Source organism: Benincasa hispida, chromosome 6 (genome assembly GCF_009727055.1).
Source record: "Benincasa hispida cultivar B227 chromosome 6, ASM972705v1, whole genome shotgun sequence".
Lineage (NCBI taxonomy): Eukaryota > Viridiplantae > Streptophyta > Magnoliopsida > Cucurbitales > Cucurbitaceae > Benincasa > Benincasa hispida.
The window spans coordinates 39,441,216-39,451,634 of record NC_052354.1 but is presented as its reverse complement, the minus strand read 5'-3'; positions in this window follow the sequence as shown (position 1 = coordinate 39,451,634).

Below are 10,419 nucleotides of genomic sequence, written 5' to 3'. Positions count from 1 at the left end.
GCTAGAGCTAAAAGTAAATTACTTCTCTCCAGCTGAAGTGTTCTAGACAGTTAGGGTATAAAATGCTTAGCGATACATTTCGGCTAACTAAACATATCCTAAGTTTAGGTGATTCATTCGAGTATAACTTTTATACTGGATTTTTAACCTACGATGTCTAGGTGATAAACAAATTTTATTACCTCATACCACTCACGCATGCTCATAAAACCGATTTAACCTAACTTAGACGCCAGCTCAATCTCCAGGTAGTAGGTGTTCCGTGAACTATCAACTTAAAAACCTTTAACCTTAGTCATCTTATCTGACTTTTTGCCAAGATCTTGTTAAGTGAGTTTTCTTGTAACTTCGGTTTTACAAGATATCGACCTATTTTTCTATGAAAAATGGGATTGCTCGATGGTTAACGCTAAGTGAGCATGCATCTTATCTTTATTATAGATTTTAGAAGTCTGGGTTATTTTATAACAATTATAACCCTAGTGCATTCATCTATAACATGCTTCCTTCAATCAAATATGCTTTAATATAACACTTATATTAAAACTAAGCATGCATAGGATATATTTTATAACACTTATAAGATATAACAAATGCATGCCACATGCTTTTCCTATGGTGAGGTTTTAAAACTATATGGCATACTATATGCACACATAATCAAACAACATTATACATCACATGCATAATAGGTAAATAACACACTAAATGGACCGATTTTGGCATTAAAAACAAACAAATAATTAATTTATTACATAAATCAGCAACCAGCTTCCCGGAACCAGCTTCAAACACTTTGAACCATCTGAAACCGCTCAGAAACCACACGAACCGGCCCAAAAACTCCAAAAACCAAGTTCAACCAGTCAAACCGGCTCCACCAGGTCAAACAGACCAGTCCAGACCATCTGAACCGGCTGGTCAACACCCGCTGGCATAGTCAATTGAGGCGCAGGGCGGGTCCGGTCGACGGAACGCACAGGTCACGAGCAAGCGGAGCGGGCGCACGGGTGCGTGGGTCACGCAAAGTGGAGCAGCGGGTGCGCAGTCGAATCCAAGCAGGGCAAGCATGCGAAGCGAGGCGCACGTGTGGGGCTACTCCGTACCGGGTCGGAGCGCTCGGGCTGGCGGGTCGGAAGGAGCCTTCTCTCGGGTCTAGGAGCAAAATTCGGGTCTGTGATCACAATTTCTTCAATTTTGTTGTTGTCCTCTCTCTCAGAATCAAGAAATTACAACCTAATTTCAACTCTAATAATTCCAACAAATTTACAGACCCTTTTTCACACATTAATGCTCATAAACATGTGAGCAATTACAAATTTCCACAAGAAATTTAAAGAAAAACAATGCCAAAATCATAATAAATCCACTTTAGTCCATATTTCATTCAACCTTTGAATAGAAAGGAAAAAAACACCCACCAAAAGTAATTGAGCATAATTAAAGCATTTTCTGATACCACATGATAGAACACGAGACATACGCAATGGAATAAGGATCAATGACACTCTAATTGCTTCTAATCAAAAGGAAAATAGCATGCAAAATGAAGGAAAAAACAGTAAATAAAAGGGATGGAATACAACCTTTGTAGCTTCCAAAAAATTCTTTTCCTTGCTGAATATCGACCCGAACTCTTCTAGACCACCACTAGAGTTGACCTACTATCCTCTGCACTCAGAACCGGGTTGTGGGACCCGATGGATGAAGAAAATTGTGAGAGAGAAAAGAGATGGAAAAACTAAGAATGAGAGAGTTTGGAAAAAATTATTTGACAAAATAGCAAGGTCGAAAATAAATACCTCACCCCCAAATTTAAAATGCGGCAATGTTCTCATTGCCAAAAAATTGAGATAAGTCATGCGATGTTCGTAGAAAACTTTGTAAAGAGAGTTTGAAAGAAAGCTAGCAAACCCCTAACTTCTAGAAATATTTTATGAGTTAACTATCTTGAAGTTAAGATGACTCTAGTATATACGAAAGAAATAGAAGCATGTTTTTCATCATTGAAATCATACTTGGCAAAGAAACAGCATGTGGCGATGTACTAAATTTATCTATGTCAAATGATTGCGGTAATCAAAGAGGATGCGGTGATAAAACTTTTAAAACTAATCATGCAATGTGATAGTGCAAAATTTGAAATAAAGATAAGGAAGAATACACCCCCAAATTTGCATTGTTGCCCGCATTGTGTATTGACGCATCTATCTTTGCGGCGATCTATCTTCTTTGGATTGCGGTGATGGATTAAGATAAGTGGCTTCTTCGTGCAACATCTCCGCAATCTGGCGCCTCGATCGTTGCAAGAAAAATAGAGAGAGGTCAAATTATTTTAAACAAACCAAAATTCGTTATCGCAATCTCGCCTTTTTTTTAGATGCATAAGAACAGATAAAGCTGAAAAAGAGATAGTATAATGAAAATTCAGAATAGTAGAGAAAAGTTGAAGATTCCATGCTTTCCAAAACTTGCGTCCCTGATGGATTGCGAACGTCTGATAATGCAGGGACCACCTACTTCCTTCTTTATTCAAAGTCCTTTTAGTTCTATGGAGTCGACTCGGCGATGTCAGCCTTCTCTATGATATTCCTTTACTCGCGGCCCATTAACCTTGAATATGTTGGTTCCGTCATCATTTGATAATTCAACCGCGCCATGCGAAAATACTTGTCTAACTATGAATGGTCCGGACCAACGTGACTTTAGTTTTCCCGGGAAGAGTCGCAGACGTGAGTTGAAGAGTAAGACCCTCTGCCCAACTTGGAGGTTCTTGCCGCATATGTGTTTGTCATGCCAGCGCTTGGTGTGCTCTTTGTAAATCTTCGTGTTTTCACATGCGTTAATCCTCCATTCTTCTAGCTCGACCAGTTGCATTTTTCGCGCTTCTCCTACTTTTTTCAAATCAAAGTTCAGCAACTTTACCACCCACAATGCCTTATATTCCAGCTCCAAAGGCAAATGACACGCCTTACTAAATACCAACGCATATGGGGACATACCTATTAGTGTTTTAAATGCAGTCCGGTATGAACACAACGAATCGTCAAGCTTTATTGCCCAATCTTTTCACAAAGGCCTTACTACCTTCTCAAGTATCAGCTTAATTTCTCGATTGGACACCTCAGCCTGACCATTTGTATGTGAATGGTATGCGGTGGCCACTTTGTGGAGGATATTGTATTTGTGCAATAGCTCCTTGATATTATGGTTGATAAAGTGGGACCCTTCATCACTTATGATGTCACGGGGAGTGCCAAAACGAGTGAAAATATGTTTCTTCAGGAATTGGGAGACGACCATCGCATCGCTTGCGGCACATGCCATTGCCTCTACCCAATTGGATACATAATCAATGGCTAATAAAATATAATGCTTACCATTCGAGGGAGGGAATGGTCCCATGAAATCAATCCCCCATACGTCAAACAATTTTGTCACACCCCCTCCCATATTACCCTCTTAATCTAAAAGAGGATATGACTGCGGTAGTTACTAGCCCTGCTACCAGCATTCACCACTTTAGCCTTCTAATCTAAATGCCAACCTATTAAACATTAATAATGTATGCATATAGTATGCCTCCTTAAGGTTCTACACAATATTATATAAACAAATGCATACAGCCATGGCATAACATCTAAGGGGAAAAAAAATATCCACAGATGGCCCAAACAACTCTAAAAAAGCCCTAGTCCCTCTCAAAACATGTGTACATAAATAGATCATCAACCTAAGTCTTCTTAATAAGCCGAGTCTTTCAATGGCAAGCAGCAGCAAGATCAACACTAAGGAATCTGACCGCTACCTGAAAAAGGAAAACACAAAAAATCTTTGAACAAATAGCCCAGTGAGTGACTATAGAATCGTATTACATCATGCATTACATCACTATAAACATGTAAATATACTAATGAGTATCTCAAGCAGCTGTCTCTAAATATAGCTTTAAACTATTCTTAGACATCATTACACATCATTATTCCTTAGTTGAGAATGAGCCTACAACGCTCTAGCTCCCAACGTCTATTACCGGCCAAGAGACCCATACTTCGGCCTCCCTTTGGTGGTGCATGGCCTAAGAGACCCCGATCTCTCATTCAGAACTACCAACGTGCACGTGGCTATACTAAGTATAATCATACNATGGTATTCATTGGCATTGCATGTTTCCATGAAATGTTACCTGTGCGTTGGCACCGATCGCACTTCATGGCATAGTCAGCTGCATCCTTAAACAATGTGGGCCAGAAGAATCTACTCTGTAAAACCTTAGCTGCGGTGCGCTGCCCTCCAAAGTGCCCACCATATGGTGAGTCGTGACGTTGCAATAATATGCCCCTCTTTTATACAGATTCGGCTCATCCCAATAATAATGTATGCATTCATGTTTGAGCTTCTTCTATTGGTGGTAGGTGTAATCTTCAGAAAATTGCTCACAAACCAGATAATTGACTATGTCTGCATACCAGGGCAATTCTTCAATATGGAACATCTACTCATTCGGGTACACCGCACTTACCTCAAACTCATTGCCTCAGAATTTTCTAGTCTAGACAAGTGATCCGCAACTTAGTTCTCTGTCCCTTTCTGGTCAATTATTTCAATGTCAAATTCTTGGAGGAGGAGAACTCATCTGATCAACCTCGGCTTTGCGTCCTTCTTTATCATTAAGTACTTTATTGCCGAATGATCAATATGGATGAGTACCTTTGTTCCCAACAGATATGCCCGAAATTTTTCCAACTCAAAACTTACCGCGAGAAGCTCTTTCTCTGTGGTCGTATAATTTATCTAAGCAGGATTTAATGTTTTACTCGTATATGCGATGGGATGCAAGATTGTTTTTCTCTTCTGTGCCAAAGCTGCTCCCATCGCATACCCACTTGCATCGCACATAATTTCAAAGTGTCCAGTCAGGTGCAATTAGTATGGGTGCGGTAATCAGTGCATTCTTCAAAACTCTGAATGCGTTGAGGCAGTTGTTGTCAAATTCAAATTTTCTGTCAGCCTCTAACAATGCACTCAGTGGTTGTGCTATTTTGGAAAAGTTTTTGACAAAGCATCTGTAGAATCCAACGTGCCCCAAGAAACTTCGTACAGCCTTCACGCTTGTTGGAGGTGGAAGTTTTTCAATTGCTTCAATTTTTTCTTTGTCCACCTCCAACCCATCTTGGGAAACCTTGTGCCCCAACACTATGCCCTCCTTCACCATGAAATGATATTTTTCCCAATTAAGTACCAGATTCGTCTCTTCGCATCTCTTCAATATCTTCTCCAAGTTGGCTAGACAAACTTTATAGGTGTTCCCGTAAACAGAGAAGTCGTCCATAAAGATTTCAACAGAGTTCTAGAGATAGTCTGAAAAGATGGCCATCATGCACCTTTGGAACTGTCTCTTATACACATCTAGATGTGTATAAGAGACAGGGGCTAGACAAACTTCATAGGTGTTCCCATAAACAGAGAAGTCGTCCATAAAGATTTCAACAGAGTCCTCGAGATAGTCTGAAAAGATGGCCATCATGCACCTTTGGAATGTGCTTGGCGCATTGCAGAGACCAAACGGCATGCGGTGAAAAGAAAATGTCCCATATGGACAGGTGAATGTGGTCTTGTCTTGGTCTTTTGGAGCTATAATAATCTGGTTTTACCCGACATAACCATCCAGAAAGCAATAAAAGTCATTTTCAGTTAGACGATCTAGCATTTGATCAATAAACGGTAGAGGGAAGTGATCTTTCTTTGTGGCCGCATTCAGCTTGCAGTAGTCCATGCAAATGCGCCACCCAGTGATGGCCCTTTGCGGTATTAATTCATTGTTTTCATTCGGGACTACCGTCATGTCGCCCTTTTTCGGCACACACTACATGGGGCTGACCCACGTGCTATCTGCTATAGGATAGAAGATGCCCACACTAGCCATTTAATGATCTCCTTCTTGACGACCTCTTTCATCGCAGGGTTGAGTCTACGTTGATATTCGATCGTTGCTTTGTAGTTCTCTTCAAGACGAATGCAGTGCATACAGTACGCTGAGCTGTTCCTCTAATGTCGATGAGCATCCAGCCAATTGCTCGCACATGCTTCCTCAGAATGCTCGTCAATGCATTCTTCTGGACTTCATTAAGCTCAGAGGAAATGATAACTGGCAGCTTCTCATTCTGCCCCAAAAATGCGTACTTTAAATGGGTCAGTAGGGTCTTTAATTCCAGTGTTGATGGTTCTACTAGGGAAGGTTGCGTTGTTTTTCTTGCCCGATGTACACAATGCTTGCCCGATGTACAATCCTCCTATGGAGCAAGGAATAGTAAAGTTCCTAGGATCGCTCATCTTTGGTGGAATGATTGATTTTGAACTCTTAGTTATTGATTTTGAACTCTTAGTTACCATATCCTTCAGAAACTTTGTGTAGGTAGGCATTTTCTCAATCGCTTCATTGAAAGGAATATTAATACGTAATTGCTTTAACATAGACATGAAGCGTTGGTACTGTACCTCTTCGTTCTTTTTCTTCCTTAGTTTCTACGGGAAAGTGGGTAAGTGCACTTTCATGGTTCCCGTCTTAGTTGGCTTTGAGGTCGATGCAACCTTTGGTTCTACTGCTTCTTTTTCTCTTTCTTCTTCTTGCATCACCGAAACTTCAGATTCCTCCGCAATGGAAGCTATCTGACTAAGCTCCTTCTTTTCTCCCTCTACAGTCTTCCCACTTCGTAATGTCACAATCTGACATTGCTCTTTACCTGATCCCCTCGGGTTGCATGGGAGTTCTATTGAACTCGGCAGAGCCTTTTGCGGTCTACTCTTCAGCTCATTGGCAATCTGGCCCATCTATAATTCTAGATTGTGGATGGACATAGCCTGACTTTGAAGCACAGTTTCGTTTTTCTCTATGTATTGCTTCAATAGGCTTTCCAAGGAAGAGGATTGTGATGGTTGTAAGCTACTTGCTTGATTGTTTGTCTGACCGTTGTTGCGTGGGAAAAATCCTTGTGGCCCTTCTTTCTGCGCCATGGGTTGGAAATTCTGTTGCCGATTCTTCCAAGCAAAATTGGGGTGGTTTCTCCACTCAGAGTTGTAGGTATTCGAAAAAGGATTATTTTTCACAAAGTAAACGGATTATGGATTTTAGGGCAGGCTTCCATCGCGTGTCCATCACCGCAAGTCGCACACCTTGTGGTCTTTTAACTGATTGCGTTGATTTGCTCATTTTGCGGTGTTGGGTTGCTGATCGCAATTCCCTAGATTAAGTTCATCATTGCGGCCATCTGATTTTGTAGTGAAGGGTTAGACGAAATAAAGTTAGGGGCTAAGGGTCAAAATCTGGTTTCAACGGTGATAGAACTGATGAAGATGAAGAGATGCGAAACCAGATATGAAGACGACATCGACAACCCTGAAAGAGGCAAAAATCACATATGAGGAGTGGAATCGATGGAGAAGATAGAATAAAGAAGTTATAATAGGGGTGGAATGGACAGAAAAGTAAAGATAGAAGGAAGAATTGAAGGAACTCTAAATCTAGAGAACCAGTAAGCGAAAGCAGATTGTTCCAAACTCCATTGTGAAAGAACATAAACATTTATAGTCATATAGAAATAGTTATGCAGTAAAGAATAAATTACAACATGCTTCAAAACTAAATAAAAAGGATCGAGTAGAATACCTTTGAAGAACCCTTTCTTCACGTATTTCCCTCGATCGAACAGCACGAATGCAACAAGCCTCTGGAAAATCCTCGATCACCACCGAGTATAACTCGATCCTCGATCCTAGAACAAAATTGGACACCACCATTCGATTACCTTAGTATTCTCGGTGTGAAAATTTAGTGAAGGATCTCATACCAAGAGTTCCATGAGCGTGTTCAGATCGCTCCGATCTCACCGTGACCGAAATAAAAATTATATACATTCAACACATACAGTTATGCACATTAATCTAATTATCGGCATGCTCATAACACAATAAATAACAGGGAAAGGGTTCATAACAGTTGAAGACTCTCTTTGAACTTCTGAACCCCAAGCAGCGGAAACCCTCTAATGGATCTACCAACACCTGGCGAGAATGTCGACTGTAACAGCACGATCAGTATGAACACGAACACTGCATTGGAGATGACACCACCACTAATGAAACCTGGGTATTCTCAGAGTGAAAACCCAAAGGGTGGGCTTTGGTGAATTTGGTAGAGGATGGAGGAAAAATGAGTCGTGTAGACGATAAGCAAGTAGGAGAGAAAACAACGTTATCGTATAGCAGAAGTGCTTATCACATAGAGAAGCTACACGATCGTGTAGGATTTGCTGAACGATCATTTAGGAAAAGGTATACGATCCTAGCTAAATTGGCACACTATATGATCGTTTAGAGAAGCTTTTCGATCGTCTAGGTAACAGTGTGCAATCGTTTAAGCGTGAGGTATACGATCGTTTAGGCAGAGAAGATCTATCGTATAGTCTCTCGAGCGATCGTTTTGAAACACCAACGTGCGCTTCACGAATTCTTTTGGGCGATTGAACGACTATGAATGCACGATTTTGAAAAATGAAAACGATTTTCATTTTTTTAACCCACCGGTTACCATAACCATCGTAGCCCACTTCCCACGTCCGAATGTGGACAATTAGTTAATTAATTATTATTATTATTATTATATTTATATCCTATAGTTTGATATCACATATCTACTATAGTATTTTCTCCTCTACTTGATATAAATCATATTTATATCTTATTTCCTCCAAAATAATGTATCTCATACACTTGCCAATTATATCATATATAATTAACTAGTCTAATTATATCATATATAATCGAACTTCCTCTTGTCAATTTGAACATTTAAAATTAATCCAAATACTGGTTCTCGACTTTATCCAAGCTACCCAGGTGACTTAATGGACCTGTGGCTCGAAGCTTCAACGGTACGTGAATAGCAGTTGACTAAACTCTTTAGCCACGAGATCCACCATCCGTTAACTGTCAGTGATTCCACTAAAGACCAACAATTGAACTCTTCTTGTCACAGATATATTTCTATGTCCATCAGATATAACCAATCATATGTACGATGACCCTTTACAGATGCTCGTAAGTATAGTTAAGCCAATTTACCGTTTTGCCCTTGTAGTTACATCTCACTTCTTAAGTACCACTGATTCCTCTAATGAACAATACAACATAGTCCAACTATGTGTGAACACCATTCGAGCCAAGAGAAGGTGTGTGGCGCCACATCGTTCAAGCCCCGGAATCAACTCTTAAGGGAGCCATCTATCTACTTACCCTTGCCTCAGGGAAGGAATGAATTTCATCTTGTGTAGCTGAGTTCCCAGCTCCCAAATAAGACGAATCCCCAAAATGGTAGGTTTGAATCGGCGACCTGGCCACTCGCACCCATGCAAATCAAAGAACCGCCCTCAATGGCAGGAGTTCCCAACTTACCCAGGATTGAGGTCATGTTACCTATGATCATCCTAGTGAAGTGAAGTCTCTATCATGAATGTGTTATATAACGAGACGTTAACACTTCATGGTCAGGCTTATACAAACTCTTTGTATAGGATGCCCCTGCTCGCATGTCCCCAACACGAATGGTCAGGATCAGACCATCTGTGACAAGTCACAAAACTTGTGACCATTCCACAAAGCGGGCCGCGTTCATAGCGTTACCAGGATAAGGTTTCCCTCCTTTATCCATATACTACAAAACATTTTGGTTATCACTCAAGACATAATCCACTTGTATGTCACCACATACATGCTTGAGTCACATCCAGATAACCAAGGATTTTATGTCTATTGATTTGTGGTAAAGAAAATAAAAATATTAACTGAGTAAAATACAATATGTGAAGTAAATATCATATATTAACAACACAAGCGTTCATACATACTGTTTACAAACTACAGGACACAAGACTTTAGGGCATCAATCCCAACATCTAGAAGTTGTGGGCTCTATATGAATTTGGGTAGAGGGATTGAGGAACTAGACGATCGAGTATGCGACAACTAATCGTTTAGAAGAATAATTCTATCTTATAGACTTGATACTCGATCATGTAGTAAGCGAGTAACTATCGTATAGTAAACTCGATGACTTATCGTTTACTCTCTTGTTCTGAAGGAACTCTTATTCAAGAGTACCTACGAGCGGAAGTGAATCTTTCCAATTCATTGTGACAGAATTACCGCATATACATTCAAACATACTTTCATGATGCAAAAGGGATCAAGAAATCATACCAGATGAAGATTTCTTCTACACAGCAAGGCTGAAGCCCAACCATCTACCTCGAATAGTCATCACTCGAACAGAAGGAATCGGAGAAGACAACACCACTTAGAGCCCTCAATATTCTTGGAGTGAGAATCCAAAGTGTGGGCTTTGTTCGGATTTGGTAGAGGGAA